Here is a 17,831-nt window from a genome sequence, read left to right as displayed (position 1 = left end):
CAAACAAAATACAATTTATTTTGGGAATTTACAGCTCTTTAAATAACAGTCCACTTTCTGCTTTTACAGTGCTGTAGTAGAAAAATAATAAATTTCTTTAGCCGTTACAGCTCTATTCAGACAAAATGCTTGCAGACAGATTCCTCCAAGTGCTTATTACAGTACATGAATTCTAAGACCTCCAAATGTTCCTCTTTACAATGTATCAATTAAGACAGAGACTGGAAAATGAGCAAAGATGACTTCATATCAAATTTAATTTATGTCAAGAATTTATTTTGACAAATCCATTTTAAATGCCCCTACAACAAATCAAAAATTTTTGCAGGTTTGTGTAATGTTCTTCCAAAAGGTAATAAGACATCAGAGAAATCAATGACTTCAAGTAATCAGAAATTTGCTACAGCATCATGCAAAATCCTTTGAGAAACCAAAACCGCATGTAAATCAATACCTATCACTCTGTATCTGTCCACTATCTCTAACTACTGGAAAGAAACCTTTCTTTAACCATTCATTAATGAAGTCTCAAAGTACTAACCCGTGTGTCCACGAAGTATGAATTTAAGCTAAATGGGATCAACGAGCCAAAAGAAATTTATGTGCCTTGCTCAAGTCTATGTGGTGATCAGAGTAAATCCAATTCAGAAGTTCCATTTCACTGCTGAGACACTGCTCTATGCCGTACACTTAACACTGCCGAACTAAGTAGGTTTAAGTTAAACCTTACAGTTTTGAAATGTTCTTAAACTTCAAAAACAAAAACTATTAGGCACAGAAAAGTCTGGGATAAAATACCACTAAATTATAGACAAGACAATTTGAAAAAAGTCATAATAGACCAGTTTAACTATCAGTTGTTCACAAAGCCTCTGATCAGCCTACAAAGCCCACCCATTAACCCACCTCCCAGCCCGGGTTCACTGTATTTAAGAGGGGTTCACCACTCCTTTCTTCCAACAGCATGCTCATTTGCTACATTATTTTTGGACTACAAAGTCTGAAGAAGAGAGCACGCAGTATAACAAAAACAATGAGATGTTTTCAAAGGGAGGAGGCAGGTCAGCTTTGCAGCCATCCAGCACCGTTGGACCTGAGTGCTCAGTGCCCTCCCCCTCATGTCTTGAGCCTGAACGGGACTCGGGCAGGAGACAGTGCAGGACACACCAGGATCCACGTCTTCTTTTTGGATCTCCCCACACTTCACAACTTCACAGTCTGGATTCAAGAGTAAAATGTCTCTTCACTAATTCACTGTTGCTTTTTTTTTTTAATTCACTGTTCGTTCAGCCTGATACGTGTCATTTCACTTGATCAAGCTGTTTATGCTTAAGTCCTTTTCCTGTATTTTTAAACTAAGCTCTTGACACTGAGTTTTCTGTTGCTGAACAAATGAAAACCAGTTTAAGTCCAAGGAATCTAACACCAACAATTGCCACAACTGCCAGCAAATGCTGCAGACTCATCCATAAACAAAACAGGGATGTTTTATCAAGCTGAAAGTAAACTGCTAGGTAATCTGCCCTTGTCTGGTATGTACTGCCTAAAGGCAGATGTCTGAAAACATTCACATCAAGCATCTGCAATTTCACTGAATAAATGTATATTAAATAGTTTTAAATTAAATAGTCAAGTGTAGTTATTGAGACAAGAAACACTGTTTTCATGCTCTATGCCAGGATGTTTTAATACACAACAGTACATTAAGCAAAGTCTATTATTGGATTAGCAGGACAAAAATGAAAAAAAAAAAAAGGCAAAATTTCAGCTACTCAAAAATTGGGCATTAAGATCTCACTGAATTATATAACACTGTTCATATAAAACTATTCAAAATAAACCACTGAAAAAACCTTGTTTAGCCTTGAAATCAGTTTCAGATGGAAACTATCTGTAAGTATCCTAGTGGAAGGTAAAATGACAACTGAGGCCTTATAAAAGCAGATTTTCAAGTACATCATTTGTACTTTCATATGGGACAGAAAAATACGTATTATGGAAATTTCAAGGGACAGAACTGGGAATTCAGATAGTGGTGGACTGGTGGTAAGAACAAAAACCTCAGTAAGCTGCTAAATACAGCACCTAATGCTCTGATTTACTAAGTGAAACCCTTGAAAATAGAGAGCTTCAGCTTGATGTGAGGGAGGAGGAACCAGCAGAGGCATATAAAGAGGAGATTTAACAGGCCAGGAAGATGATCCTCACTTGTGATTCTGAATAGATTTCAGGAGAGTACACAGCGTGAGAAAGACGATTTAGTGGTGGACATGGCAGTCCCTCCCAGGTTAACAGTAGGACTTGATGATCTTAAGTCTTTTCTAACCTAAAATGATTCTATGAAAGAGTGTCAAGCCCTGTACAAGCACAGGCTACCGTGTACTTTATGTAGATGTAAAAGAAGCCACAAGAGCATCCAGCCACATAATGTGACCACTGTCATGACCAAAGATGTTTTTATTATAGATTTCCAAATTTCAGGGCTATCAAGACTGGCAAGCATTTACTGTATCATATTTAACACACATATATAGACATTTATCTATTACAAACACATGTATACACACACTTATGTTAGAAACATGCGCTGTCAAATGGTAAGTCTGTAAAGGACATAACAAATACCGGGGGGTGGGGGTGAGGGAATCATGTATGTGAATCTCAGACTAGGGACCATCCTCAAAAATATCAGAATGAGCTGCACTCAAATTACCAATTTTGTCATCCCTTCAGGGAAAAGTTATTTGAAAAGCAAAAATTAAACGCTACAGCAATTTAAGAGAAATATATTATCTGTATATGCATACCAGTAACCAGAAATAGAAACAAACGTTACACCTAAAGTTTTACAAATTAGTTGATAACAGCCTTTGTAACTCAAGTCACTTTTACTTCTGGTAGCACCTTGTACCTCAGAGGCAACATCTATGATCACTGCTGTACGCCTGAACAACAAAGAAACGTTCTCCACTTACCATTTCTTCTTTCAATTACATACTTTTATATCATTGTATCAACATGCTTTTATATCATCGTATCATGCCAATATAGGATTATTATGCTGCAGATCTCATGGTTTTGAGCAAGTAAGTCCTAGAACTATGAATCTCATAAATGACCACAACTAATCGTGCGCTCTCCTGTAAGCTACCACCCAAGAAGATGGCCACTAATGCATGGCCCTCCTGGTGCTGAGTGACTGCAAACACAGGAGTTAAAGGCTTGATGGGCCACAACAAGCAAAATGGGAGACTGGAAGAGACATCGTGTCAGCCATGGTAGTGAGAAGAAACAGCCCAAGCTTTGTGGAACAGAACACTTACCCAAAAAATTGGGTTTTGCCACAAGCAACTATCAGCAGCATGTTCACTGACCTGTAACAGAAATATTATGTCCAATCTTTGTAAAGAAAAAGGGTGCCACTGCAGCAACCTATGATAAGCATCTTCTATCTTCTTTTTAACAGGAGCACTCCAGCAAGGCTCCAGACACCAGGTAGCTACTCACACAGAAGGAACCATCATATACATAAATCATTTCGCACTTTAGAAGCTTCCTTGCATATTTCAGTAAATCAAAGACTTCCCAGACTGATGAAAGCTAAGCTTGCGGTGGAAGATCATCCTCTCCGTGGTCGAGGAAGACAGATCTGATTCAGTCACACATTGTGCCTGTCATGCTCTTACAAAACACCAGCACCATGCTCAAAGCAAGCACATGCAGGCTGCTAGGGAAATCAGCAGTACAACTGCCATGAGGATCATCCTAAGACCCACTTCTCTATACAGAGAACTACACACAGTGTCTCCATTCCAGCAGCTACAGGACTGAGGATCCTTCCGACTATGAGCAGCAGTATCCTTCACTTCAGATACCTGCTGCATGTAATGCACCACATTATCTTTATAAATAACAACTATATTTATAAATTGCATCTTTATTGATTTTTACTTCCCTTTATTATAGACTTTTAAACATCACTCTGGAGGCTTGACTTGCAGATTCTAGAGGGACTCTCATCCTAAATCAAAGGCTGCATAGGTTGGTGGTTTTAGTATATACAGTTACTCCCAATTCAGGGCATCTTGCATATGCACCCACTATGCTGGATTTGCCTGCATAGTCTAAAACTCTAAAGGGCCAGTCTGGCCCCAAACTGCATCCCACATGTGCCCCAGTGTTGTGAAAACAATTGACTTGTGTAAACAACCATAATTTTGATGTTTAGCATTGCTCTGTGGTACTTCAAAGCATATTTTCAGGTCGTTTCTCATAATTTCTAAGTACAAGAGTATATTTCAGATGGATGGTGTTAAAAAAACATCTTTCAAGGAAAAGATGTTATTTATGTATTTAAACCTTCCTTTTAAGCTAACAAAAAGCTTTGGTGAACAAACATATGTGTGTTTGGGGCAAAACCATAGGTTTTGAACACACAGCAGGCCAGTTTATACACTCATAAATACAGGTTACTACTACAGATGTGTATTTTTAAAAATAAAGGGCTAGCCTTCCCTGCAGTAGCATCTCCAGCTATTAACATCCCATAAACCTGCAGAAAGTGACATTTAGCTGTAATTGCAAAACTTCAAAGTATTGCATGTTTTTTGTGAGCTTTTGTGCAGAGATTTATTCAGCACCTTAAATGCCTGCAGAGAGAGATTCTATATGTAGGAAGATCTAAAATTCTTGCCATCCAGAAAAGATAATTCTACTGTCATAAAACGAGGAATGTAAGTTAATCTTGTGTATCGCTTTGTAACTGAAGTAATATTGACACTTCATCCATGAAAGCAGCCTCCTCCTCATCTACATTCTCTGAAGAACAATTAGTGTTTAGAAAGCTCACAATCTTAATTTTATACTTTTACAGTGGCCTTTAGAGGTGGTTCCAGCTATTTGTTCCAGCTCTACTTGCTGGAAAGGAAGGTGCCCAGACAATTTTCCTAAGGAAATTAGAATTGTGAAGTGAGGTCCATAACTTGGCTTAGTTTCCACAGACGTCTGAGCACTCTAGAGTCTATTATAAGAACAGGTATGTTAAGAAGCCCAATTTCTCGCAACATTCATCTTGAGCCAGAAATACATGTATATACATACATTGCAGAGCAAAAAGGAAAAGAAATCTTGATGAAGCCACTTTTACATCTCTTCAAACATGAGACAGCCTGAGGATCTCACCAATTTCGATTTTGCTTCTTGTGCACTAAAAGGCCAATCTCAGATCACCAGAAGAACCAGAGCATCTCAACTACATCCCCAAACAGACCTGCAGAAGTCAGTGGTCCATCTAAGGGTGCAACCATGCATGAGGTCCTGCTTTAAATACAGGAAACTTAATGGGACTTTTGGAGAGCAATGACACAGATGCAATCTTTCCCAGACATTTCTCATAGGAACAGGGAACGTGCTTCTGGCAGAACTTTTCTGCATGACTAGCAGGTCCATATTTCAAAGACACAATTCTGAACATTACTGAACAATTACAGTCTTGGGAAGCACAGCTTTCCCCTCAAGAACATAAACAGCAGCTCTCTCATTGAACACATTGCTTCTGTCTTTCATGCAGTTCTCTCTCTGCTTTGTCTAGAAATGCAGCTATTCACCTTTTCCTTTTTTCAAAGGTCGTAAATATTCTTTATCTATCACGGCATAAAGAACACAAAAGCAAACCCACTGTATTTTTCTGCCTTCTTTCAAACAGTCTATTTAGATGTTCAGAACCCCAGCTACTGGTGATTTCAGGCTTCCAGTCCTGTGGCCATCAAAGAGATGTATAGAAGGCATACTGCTTTATACATATAGTGGTCAGTACTACCATGCAGTAACTATGTCATTTTTATGTCATTCTATGCTCCTGAGAGTAAAAGGTAGAAAAAAAAAAAATCCAGAGTGAAAACAGCAGAGTTCCCTATCAGTATCCTTAAACACCTACTATCATTCTCTCTAATGAACAGCTGATGTGTATGAACATTATATCTGCATCTTTTAACACTTAAAGAGTTTGTCATACTATCTGCTGAATGGTCATTAATAATGCTCTTCATAAACCACTGTATGCCATTACAAGGTTCTGCTCTACTTCATAAACATTTCACTGACATAAGAAAAGCTTTATTGAAACTAATTCCTTTAAAAAAGAAGTATGGAAAGTATATTTACAGGTTTCTTTACAGTTTCACTATTGAGATTCAGAGAATACCTCCTGGCTCTGCCATGGTATGCACAGCTAGGGTGAGGAATTGCTGTTAAAGGTGCTGTCTCTCTCTGCACAAAGAATTATGTTGTCTAAGGTCAGCAGCTGAACCGCATCTTCTCCTACAAAAGCACATATAGGTATGTTCACCTGCACATGCAGGTTCCTGACTGTGATTGTTTGTGACAAGTTATTGTAACTTACCCTTTCAGTACTAGAAAGCACACTAAGTCTGTACATATTTCTCACACAGTACTTCAGATCAGGTCTTAATCTCTCCCTGCTGCTACCCAGTAGAAAACTTAGGTGATTCTTCTCTGGTACAGTTTTTTAGAATAGGCAGGCATCTCATTTCTTCATAATGTTTAAGAATATAAACATCTCCTGAAACTGAACACAGAATAAAACCATCAAAAGGCATTCGTGTTTGCATCAACTGTAGCAAACACTCTTGTAAGAAAAGTTTGTTAGAAAATCACGTAAGGTGATGAAGCAGGTGCCATATTATGAGGACTGCCTCCTGCAAAAGTGTTGGTCTGTATTGACCGGAGAAAAACTTTTCTCCTAAAACACAGCATCATGCAATCCTGAACATCACTGGGTGTCAGGAGCTTAGCAGGAAGCTGTACAAGCCTGCAAATTCCTTAAATCCATTCTCCTAGCTTTACAGGACCTTGTCCAGATCCCCCTGATTCACTACCTACACAAAAACAGGCTGTCTTGAATCTACTGGTTTCACAAGACTAAGAACAAGAGCTAACAAAAAATGCCGCAAGAGTCCTTCTCCACTGTTCCAATACTGACATCCCATACTTTCTTCCAAACATTTCAGCTGCGAAGTCTGGAGGCTGAGGGAAGAGATTCAGGTCCCTTGCCTGATGACCCTCTCAGAACTGGATGGGTTCCCCCAGTGCTGGCCATTCAGTCACACTGGATGGGAGTCATCATTTTAACACAGCATTTGTTCAAGGATCAAACCTCTGATATTCAAAACACTTTGTTTTACCATCACCCCCAAACTTGCTTTACCTGTCTAACAAGAATTTGAGGAATACCTCTCTCTCCCTGTATAACACACTTTTTCCTTAACCAGAGATATCAACCAATCCACATGTTAGTATCATTCCTTCTTTGCAGAACTCCCCATCTTACTTATGGTAAAAAGCAGTAGTCATACAGCAGTTATTTTAAGATCATGATCTCTGGCACATTATCAGCTTTTTTAGAGAAAATATTCAGTTAAGTGTGAATCTCATTAAATTCAACAAGGCCAAGTGCAGGGGCCTACAGGTGGGTCAGGGCAATCCCAAACTTGAATACAGGCTGGACAATGACTGGATTCAGAGCAGCCCTGCAGAGAAGGACTTGGGGATACTGGTGGATGAAAAACTGAATATGAGTCAGCAATGTATGCTCACAACTCAGAAAGCCAACCATATCCTGGGTTGCATCAAAACAAGCACGACCAGCAGGTAAAAGGAGGTGATTCTCCCCCTCTACTCAGCTCTCATGAGACCTCACCTGGAATACTGTCTCCAGCTCTGGAGTCCCCAGTACAAGAAACACATGGACCTGTTGAAGCGGGTCCAGAGGAGGGCCACAAGAATGATCAGGGGGCTGGAGCACCTCCTCTGTGAGGACAGGCTGAAAGAGTTGGGGTTGTTTAACCTAGAGGAGAGAAGGCTCCAGCGACACCTTATAGTGATCTTCCAGTACCTAAAGGGGGCCTACAGGAAAGATGGGGAAGGAGTCTTTATCAGGGAGTGTAGTGATAGGACAAGGGGTAATGGTTTTACACTGAAAGAGAGTAGATGTATGTTAGATACCCAGGCAAATAATCTTTACTGTGAGGGTGGTGAGGCACTGGAACAGGTTTCCCAGAGAAGCTGTGGATGCCCCATCCCTGGAAGTGTTCAGGGCCAGGCTGGATGGGGCTTTGAGCAACCTGGTCTAGTGGAAGGTGTCCCTGCCATGGCAAGGGGGAAGGGTGGGGCGGTAGGGGTGGGTTTGGAACTAGATGGTCTTTAATGTCCCTTCCAACCCAAACTATTCTATGGTTCTGTGATTCCATGGCAGGGTAACCGATTGGACCAAGCAGGCTTTCTGCTCCCCAAACATGACTCAGTTAGGTCTACAGTGTAATAGTCTATGCCCTAAATATAATTCTCTACATAGTCAAAGTATATCCTCAATCCTTTATTTCCTTGAAGAAAACAGTAACATTGTATCATGCCAAATTATCACTTTTAGGCAAAAATGAGCTAGTTCAGGACTGAAATCTGAAAATATAACTAGAAGTAATAATATCTAAGTAATCTTGTCCAACACTGAAAAAAAAAGGGTGCATATATAATGTATGAACTTAACAAAAAAGGTCCAGTTAATTTCAGTAGATGCTGAATGATGATCTGGTAATTTGCCAGAAGGGAACTTGTCCTCAAATATTTTCTTTTTCCATTTTCCAAAATGCTTTCTCACAAAAAAGCATGTTTTTTTCTGTAGTTTGGCAACTGTAGCTAATATATAATAGCAAAGAGTTAACTAAACGTAAAAATCAAGTCTGATTTCAAAAAGGGGAAGTCACGGACTCAGTCCTGTAAGCACAGAGTATATAATGAATAATATACTAATCTCAATAAAGAGCTGACTATAGACACACAGAAGCAGAGCACAGAAAACTACAGCATTTCAGACTTGAGAAAGCAATCAATTGGATTCAAATGTACTACATGTGGAAAACTATACTTGAGAATAACCTTGAGATTTTTCATTTCAGTAAGAAGTATTGTAATATCATGAAGAAGTTAAAAAAGAGACAATAAGAGGCACATGAAAAGGCCTGTTGTGCAGATGCATAGCGATAAATGGCAATATCAAATAACTGTTAATGACTGGATTTCTCTATTAATCAGTGCATGCAATGAATACTTATATAGTCCATCTGAAAATAGGAAGATTTTGGTGGGTTTATTTAAATAACAAGAAAACGTTGCAATGATAAATAGCATTGAGAACATGGATAATAATACAACAGAAAGAATGTATAATCATTGATCAGTAAGATCAGCTCCTTCTTAGTAGATTAAATAGGTTATTAAATGTAGTGAAAATGAAAACTGCTGTATAAAACTGATTAATAAACTGAACTTTAAGTAATTTTAATTAAGACATCCCAAGAAAACAGCTCAGACAACCTCTCAACTGCATAAAACAGTTGTGAAAAGAAGCATATGATGAAACATTACTACAGAGCTTAAAAATTAACTAGCTGAAAAGTGTAATGACATGGTGTAGAAAGAAATTCTCCACTTGTACATTCAATTTTCCAGGGTGGTCCTTCCTAATCTCATCAAGCTAAAGAAAAGCCAGAGGTGATCATCATCAGATGCTGTCATGATTTCTATATATTTTGCTTGGAAATATCTAGCACAATTACAGTAGGCTTCCTCCAGTAAAATTTCTTCACAAATGTCACTGTATCTGACAGAGAAGTTACTTCAGCTGAAAAAGCAACAGAATAGTTATTTTTGCGCTCTACGTTAATAGAGTTGCTTAGTTTGCGGACAGGGAGCCCTGTCCCTAAGTGCACCCCTGGCAGAGGCCAGTCATGCTCCATTCATAACGTGTTAACCGCTCCTCAGAATGGTAACCCCGCTTTGCTTTCACATCCATCCCTCCATGTTATTAAAGCCTAACGCTGATTTTGAAAAGACTACTTTTTATTATATATTATGTTCTGTGTTCATAAAGTTATTTCATAAAAAAGCAAACCACATAACCCACAGAATGAGAATGAAAGCACTCCAAATGTTAAATCCCACAGAGACAGACAATCTGATGCTGATTTTTACTCAAAACCTGTCTTCTTCAGTGAAGAGCTGAACACAAGCGTCAGTGTTGTTTTCTTGCATGACAACAACTGCTCTGCATGTACCAAACCCTTACATTGCCATAAAAATGTTTTTCATTAAATAACTGACTAAAACAGTTGTGTGAGGAAGCGTTTGTGAATTCTGTTGCATTCAGGCACATACAGCTGTGATACTAACCAGAAATGGATACAGGCAGACAGCTGTGTGTGATGAAACCTAGAGCTGCAAGACAACTGTAGAGCTGATGATTTTCCCCTCCTTTTTCACTTGAAAAAATCTGATTAGCACAGATTAATTCTCAAAAGCTGATTATAATATATATAAAATCACAGGAGAGAGAGAGCAGAGAGTTCTTTTACAAGCCTAATTCTAATGGATTTACTTCTATAGGGGTCACAAGCAAGCCAAAGAAAATCAATGCCCATTTGTGTTGCAGAAGCTGAAACATACAGTTCATTCTTCACAACTGTTAAAATAGTCAATCAAAATACTTTGCTATGTAGAGCGACTAGAAAAAGCTGTCTCACATAATTTTTCTGAATGAAGATATATTTAGAAACAGTAAAGCATTTCATAAAAAGAATTGCTGAAACAATCCTGTAATTAAGAATCAATGCTTTACAGTAAGGCAAATATTAACAACTATATTATCTATGAATATAACATTTTGAAAATATTTCCAAGGTCTTAGAATATACCTGTTGAAATCATTGACATTCTTTACACTAAACTAAATAAAAATAGCAAAACTGTCTTTACACTAAGAAAGTCAGAGGGTAGGATTACTATCACTTGTCAGACTGTCATCTATACAGGACGATTTCAAATTCCCTTTAGTTTCTGACAGAAAGGGGGGGGGGGGAAGAATGTCATCAATAGCACTCCCATTCTTACTTCTTTATGGATAGCCGTATTCTTTTAAATAAATATAATACAACAGGTGGAGGGAAAAACGTATTTTGTTTTATTCTAACTGCCTTTTCTCACAGTTAAATATAAATCAATATAAATAATTTGACAAAAGCAATACAAACTTTACTTAAAAAGTCACTTGTAACGTCTTCAACAAGAAATGCAGTACACTGTCCAGTATTTGGAAAAAAAAAAAAAACATTGAGGATGAACAAAAATTACAATAAACCCAAACTTTAGAGCAATGCCGTGAATAAACTGTTCCTCCTCTGGTAACATTATCTCAGAGGCTCTAAGCAAGGAACACTTCAGAAGTGCTTGACGCCATCAGCTTTAAAAGCACACGTTTGAACCAAAATCTCACCAGACCAGGGAAGGAACACCCAAATCTAACAGCAAGTAACAAATACTTCATAGGAAAAAAATGAAAAATCCAACACTCTTGAGATGAGATCTAGATGATAATTCTTTGCAGAATAATCCATTGAGCCAACAATTGCACCTCTGCAGCCATGAATTCTTTCACAGACTCAGTACCAGTGCCAGTATTAAAGCAGTGAAACATCAGTGCCTTTAGCTCAACCACATCTCACGCAGGAATTTCAATGGCTGTTGAAAAGCACCCTGCGAGCAGCAGTGTGGGACTTTTGCTCTACTCCAGGGCTTGTTCCATTCCAGGAACATTCACTTCCACCCTCGGGGCACGACTGTGTTCAGCCTGTTCAGTTCCTGGCATCCATCCACATTTTACTATTAAAGTCATTCTGAATACCTGAGTGGCAGCACAAACCTTCTCCAGCAGTATCATCTGTCCATGTTTTGGCCTTGCATGAAAACTCCAACTCCATCTTTTAGAACAATTACACATATTTAACTCCAAGCTGCTGTTACTTTCACATCAGTATCACAGTGAAGAACTTTTGTCCAAGACTACCCAATATAAACTGGAGAAGAAGTAATTAAATTAATCTCATCCCAAGCACTCTTCTTGATGAGTTTCCCTCTACTCATTACTTTAATAAATTGAAGAGAACAAGTCCCCAGAAAGCAACCCAGCCCTTGGCCCCTGCACCACCAGACTCATCACACAACTGAGCGTTCCACCTCTTTTGGCCGACTCAAGCTAATTACTGAAGCTAAGGCCCAGAGTCCCAAACAACAGTGACAGCCACATTTGAAGCGCGCAGTGGAAAAAAGCTTTGTTTCCATATCACGTAGCTCAGCTTCTTCATAAGGAGTAGAAACATCACCTACTAACTCAGTCTCTCAAGATGGGCAATAATATCTGCCTTAGATAATTAAATATATCTGTGAATTTCACTGGCTGTCTCTCCACTGCATTTCCTGGTGTTGATCAGAGCTTATCTTTCAAGCGTGATCTGTTTTGTGGCGGGGTTTAGTGGTTTGGGGGGGGGTTGTTTGTTTGTTTTTTTTTTTCCTAACGAGTGCTTTCTCACCTTCCTGTGATCTGCAACATGAATGCAGAAAATTTAGGCTGGCCACAACAACAGTAAGCCTTTCTGGCTCTTCCACTTCTGGTAGGTAAAACTCAGGGCAAATACAGAAGGTCAACTGTGTAATCATGCTGAGCCAATGTCACAGCATATTGCCAGAGGTAAATGTTGATGCAGCAGACCCAAATTGAAATTCAACCCACCCACATTCAGTCCTATCCCCAGAAACCTGAACTGAAAGCACAGCCATGAGAAGAGCCAAGAAAGACTACACATTAAATCCACTTGACATTTCCTATCATTCACTGCAATTCCTTACCTTTTTAACAATGCATGAAAGCAGACCTAGCAATGACTAGCACTTAGAAATACTGTGACAGTATCACAGTTTTCCTAGTAGCTCAGGCACAAGGACCACTAAATTACAAGCATGAAGAAATGGTACTTACCTGAGCACTTGAGAGGGAAGAACTGAGGGCTGACTACAAGGTCTTGTTCATTTCTTTGTTTGGTTGTTTTAATATTCAGTTTAGGAAAACGCAACTCAATTGTGTTGGACTGACTAGAAAAACCATGCTTAACTGCTGATATGTTTAGTTTTGCTTACAGGTCTTTCTGTCAGTTCATGAAAGTTATGCCTGACAAGCCAAACAGCATGTCTGAGCAAACATGAAAAGAATCAGGAAAGAAAAGTAATCTCTGTGCTTGCCCTGAAGTTTCTGACTCAAGTCAAAATCTTCTCTATTAAAGAGATTTGCATAGTATTAAAATAAAAATGCATACTATAAAGTTGAATATACTGTACTTTGGAAATCTCCAATTCAAAAGATACAGGCAATCTGGGATACAGAACATTAAGAAGGATACCAGAGTAGCCTTACTGTATGACGGCCACTCCTGAATTTTTAAATGTAAGAACTACACACATTCTAAACTGAAATATAAATACACAGAAAGCCTTTCTGACAAGTACCAAGTAAAAGATAAAGAAAATATATGAAGATAAAGGGTCTTGATTAATATCTTAAAAGTCATTGTTTATAATTATATCCTTAAACACCTCAGGTCTTACCTCCCCCTTTCTTTTCAAGCTTCTAACAGGAGAAAGAGAAAAAAAAGTGTTTCCTCTTTTCTATCAGACCGGGTGAAAAATCGGTTCTTTGGCCACGTAACAGAGTGAAAACCTGGCTGTAAGTGAAAGTCTAGAGCACCATGTTCTTTAATTCAGTGATGGGGACCTTCATTAGATTATCTCATAGCTAGGGGACAAGACACTGCAAAAGCCAAATGATACATCATTAAATTATGTTTTCTTCCTCTCCAGGCAAAGAGCAAGTATAGCATTAGATTAGTTTGCAAGACTAAAAAGAAAGGGAAGAAAAGGGCTCTGTAACGCGTATCAGAAGTGACAAAGCTAATACAATTTTTAAAACCCATTTATTTATATTATCAGGTGTAAGCAGTTATTTATGCTAATTGTGGAACCCTGGATGTAATATATAGCCCAAAAGAATTCCCGATCAGTGCATGCTTCAGTGTTTTATGATCTCCATTGCACATGCCTAGTGAAAGCCTGCCACTCTGCAACAGAGGAAGGAATTACTACAGTAAAACCACAGGCAGACTTTGCTAAAAACTGTCCTTTTTTGATATGACACAGAAGCAGCTGAGTGTTTTAAGTAATGGATAGGTTTGGGTCCCACAGTCTAGTAACAGTTATTCTAATTGTCTTTCACAGTATCTTCAGGGAGTCAGAAATATGAACCACAGGAACACTCCCCATAAACTGCACTGAAACAAATGACACTCCCCTCAGCCAGTTACCCACAGTGATCTCTATCCACCATTATGGGAAAGGCTTACTTTATCTTTCTGCTATAAACTTGAGTTAGTTACATGTTCACCACACTGACATCCCAACATCTTTTGATCTTACTATGTCATTATTGCCCCTACGCAAAAATGTGTATTTCAGTGCATAAAAAATATCCCTTGCTACTGACAAATCAAAGTATATTAACCTGGGAAGCTGAGACCGCCACGCACACCCAAACACCCCTTTCGTGACAGATCTCTGTCATCAGAAAACGAAATATCCACAACTCAATAAACATTTCACACACTGTGACACTTCTGCAGGAGCATATGCCTCCAACACTGCAACTTCCAGCACCATTAGCAAGTTACTTCCCCAACTTATTTCCTACACACATACCATGCCCAGTGCCTCTGCTGAAACTACCACGTTCACTGGAACTGGCTGAGCTCTTAGTGAAATGTCAGAGCTTGGTTATAAATCTGTGTAAATGCTTTTATTCTGCGCTGCTTTCATGTTAGAACAGAATGCACATCAAGGTCACTGTAAAAGATTGTCGTTTTCAGGCTCATACAGAGCACACCAAGGAAATCAATAAAAGCAAACTTAATTAAACACTGTCTGAAGTTCTGTCTTCTCTGAAACCTGCCCAGAATTTACATCTCTATCCCCTGAGTTTCAGAGACGGGTGTTTCATAGATATGGGAAGGCTTCTTGGCTAACACGCTATCAGCACTGAAAGGTGAACTGGAGAATTCATTCTTTGCGGTGTGACAGGTCTGATCCGAGCTCTCTGAGTTTTTAGCAAGAGATTACAGCCCCATGGGCCTCCTCCTTTGAAGCAGAGTTCCTCCGAGAGCAGAACTAGTCCCCTGCCTACAACCTGTACTCCACAGACTGAAGTGAATCACAGTCAACTTTTTGTTGCATCGCAATGTCAAGTACAGTCATAAATATCCACAGGCTAAAAGTAAGCAAAACAAACAAGGCTGGGCAAACCATATCGTCACGGCAAAAGCACCTCAAAGAAACTCACCAGGTAGGGCACAAGAAAGTTAAAGGCACAAACGTAAACTCTGGGTTCACTACCTTAATCCAAAAGGGTTAACACGCACCCTGCCTCTCTCCTACAAGAAGCGCAGATGGACAGCAATTAAGACTCCTGCAATTTAGTTACAGCTCAGCACAAAGGAGAAGGCATTTTATCCTAACGCTGTAGGAAGGCACCATCTCTCACCGCGGCCGAAGTGCGAGCAGCGGGACGCCGCGCTCCCCCCGGCTGGGCGCCGCGTCCCCGCGGCCGGCTCGGGCAGAGTTGGAGCGGGGCCCCCTGCAGCCCCCGCCACCACCCCCCGCACCTCCGCACCTGAAAACCGCCGCTGGCGCCGCCGACCATCCTCCCTCCAAACCGGGAGCAGGCGACCAACAGCTGCACAAAATAAAAGTCACTCGAGCCGAAGGTAACGCAGCGAAGAGAGCGGCAGAGGAGCACTTACTTGCCGGTACACCGCCGCCGGACGACCTCCTCCCAGCCGGTGAGACGCTGTGCCGCCCGTCCTCCTCGGACCGCTATTTCCAAAATACTTCCACAGGGCGCCGGCACATCTCCGGGCTCAGCCGGAACGCGCAGGGAGCCCGGCCGCCGCACCCCCCAGCCCGGTGCCCATGGTGCCAGCCACAGCCCCGGCCACTGGCGCCCCTTCCCGCCGGCGCTGCCTCGGGGGCTGCCAGCCGGCTAACACGGCATCGCACCCAGCCGCCGCCACCGGCTCAAACTCCGCCGCCGCGCCGAGGGGGAGCGTGGGGCTCCCCGCGCCCTTCCTGGAGACGGAGCGGGGGCGCCGGGCGGGGGCGTGCGGGGAGGCAGCGCCGCCCCTCCGCGGCGCCGAGCGGCCAGGCGAGGAGAGAGGAGGCGAGGCGAGGCGAGGCGGCGCGCCACCGCGGCCGCAGCCAGCCGCGGCGATGCCCGCCCCGCCCGGGACCCCCGCCCGCCCCCTCGCCGCTCCCGGGGCGCTCCGTAACACCGCCCCGCCGCCGGCGCCAGGAGATCCGGTGACGCGCAGCCCTCCCCCCGGGCCGGCCCCCGCGGCGGAGCGGTGTGAGCGGGCGGCGCCGCGGCGCGCCGGGGGACGCCTGACGCGGGCAGCGGGAGCCTCGGCGGGGCCCGCCGGGGGAGCGGGGCCCTTACACCGCGCCCGGCGGCCGGCGACCCCCGGCGGGCGGGGGCAGCGCGCCTCCGGCCTCGGCGCTGCTGGAGGCGCTGGAGCTGGCGGCCCGCCGGGGGGCGGCGGTGTGCCCCCAGGCCGCGCAGGGGCGCGCTCGCCCGGAGCTCGCGGAGCTCTCCCCGGTCCTGAGGAGCCGCGGTGGCGGCTGCACCCCGCGCCCAGGCGGGAAAGTTGTCAGCCCCCTCCCGCCTCAGGGAGCCTCCGCTCCTGCTCAGCTTCCCCGGCTGACGTTCCTCCTGGCTGCGTGCCTGGGTCCGGCTGGCCGCCCGCCAGGGAGGGCACACATCGCCCCGCGCTGGGAAGGCATTCGGTGCCGGTTTTGCAGCTGGGCCAGGCGGGCTTGTCGCGGCAGGGGCGCTGCCGGTGCGGGCGCGACCTGCTCCCCGCCGCCTCCCAGCCCCCAGACCGGGCCACGGCTCCGCGGCCCCTACCCCGCACCGCAGCACAGGGAGCCCCGCTCTCCCCAGCTGCCTCGGTCAAGGCGGGGGCACAAAGGCAGCAGAGGGGTCTGTGGGGTGTCCCCCCCGCCTCCCTAAAGCCCTGCGGGGGCCTCCCCCCGCCCCGCACGGCCGGGCCTCTCGCAGCAGCACACGGCGCCCCGCTGGAGATCACCCCGCAAGCATCGCCCTCCCCGTCGGGCTGCGCTGAAATGATAGAGGTTAACTAGCAGGTCGGAGAGGCATACACGCACGCCCGTATATGTAGCACACATACATATATGTATGCACACACCGCATACGCGCAAGCCGGGACCGCCAGGCACCCTCCCGCCTCCGCGAAGGCTGCGGGGGCGGAGGAGAATTAACGCGGGGGGAAAGGAGAAAGAGGAGCCCGGGGCAGCCGCCCGCGGAGCCGCCGCACACGGAGCCGCCCCTCGGCAGCGCGCCCCTGCTCGCGGGCTGCGGGGAGCAGCCGTTCCCGCGGCGGGGCCGGAGGCGGACGGGCCCGCAGCGAGTGCGGAGCGGCCTCGCTGCCACCCGCCAGCGCGGGCAGGGGAATCCCGCTGCAGCTCGGGGCGGGGCGGCGCAGCCCCCGCTGCAGCTCGGTGCGGGGCCGACCCGTCGGGGTGCTCTGCTAGACCGGGGGGTGGGGGGAGCGGCCGTGGCCTCGTCCGCATCCTCTGGGGCCCGCTTTAGCTCTTGGCAATGTTTTCCTGTAGTCAGGCGGAGGATGGTCAAAATTAAAAGGCCAGTAAAAGGAGACTGGGGTTTGCTTTTCTGTAGCTCCTCTGCCAGCCCTTTTTCTCTCAACTCATTTAGGCTTCTTGGAATTCCTACGCATTTTAGAGTTAAAGGGTCCTCTTCCACCAAGCTGCTGCAAACCTACAACCATTAAGGGGGAGGAGGATTTAAAAAG

The 17,831-nt window shown here is 43.7% G+C and overlaps 1 protein-coding gene across 1 annotated transcript in view; it reads right to left on the bottom strand.

Moving 5' to 3' along the window:
- SNTG1 (syntrophin gamma 1) overlaps nucleotides 1-16,226 on the bottom strand; it is a 353,771-nt gene extending 337,545 nt beyond the window's left edge. The window contains exon 1 of the mRNA XM_040588489.1: nucleotides 15,747-16,226. The gene's annotated coding sequence lies outside the window, so the exon portion shown is untranslated. The remainder of the gene's footprint in view (nucleotides 1-15,746) is intronic.
- Nucleotides 16,227-17,831: the final 1,605 nt, after the last annotated feature.

The sequence above is a fragment of the Falco naumanni genome, chromosome 3, assembly GCF_017639655.2.
Source record: "Falco naumanni isolate bFalNau1 chromosome 3, bFalNau1.pat, whole genome shotgun sequence".
NCBI classification, from domain to species: domain Eukaryota; kingdom Metazoa; phylum Chordata; class Aves; order Falconiformes; family Falconidae; genus Falco; species Falco naumanni.
Note: the sequence above shows the minus strand (reverse complement) of the source record. Positions and strands in the feature narration are given on the sequence as shown.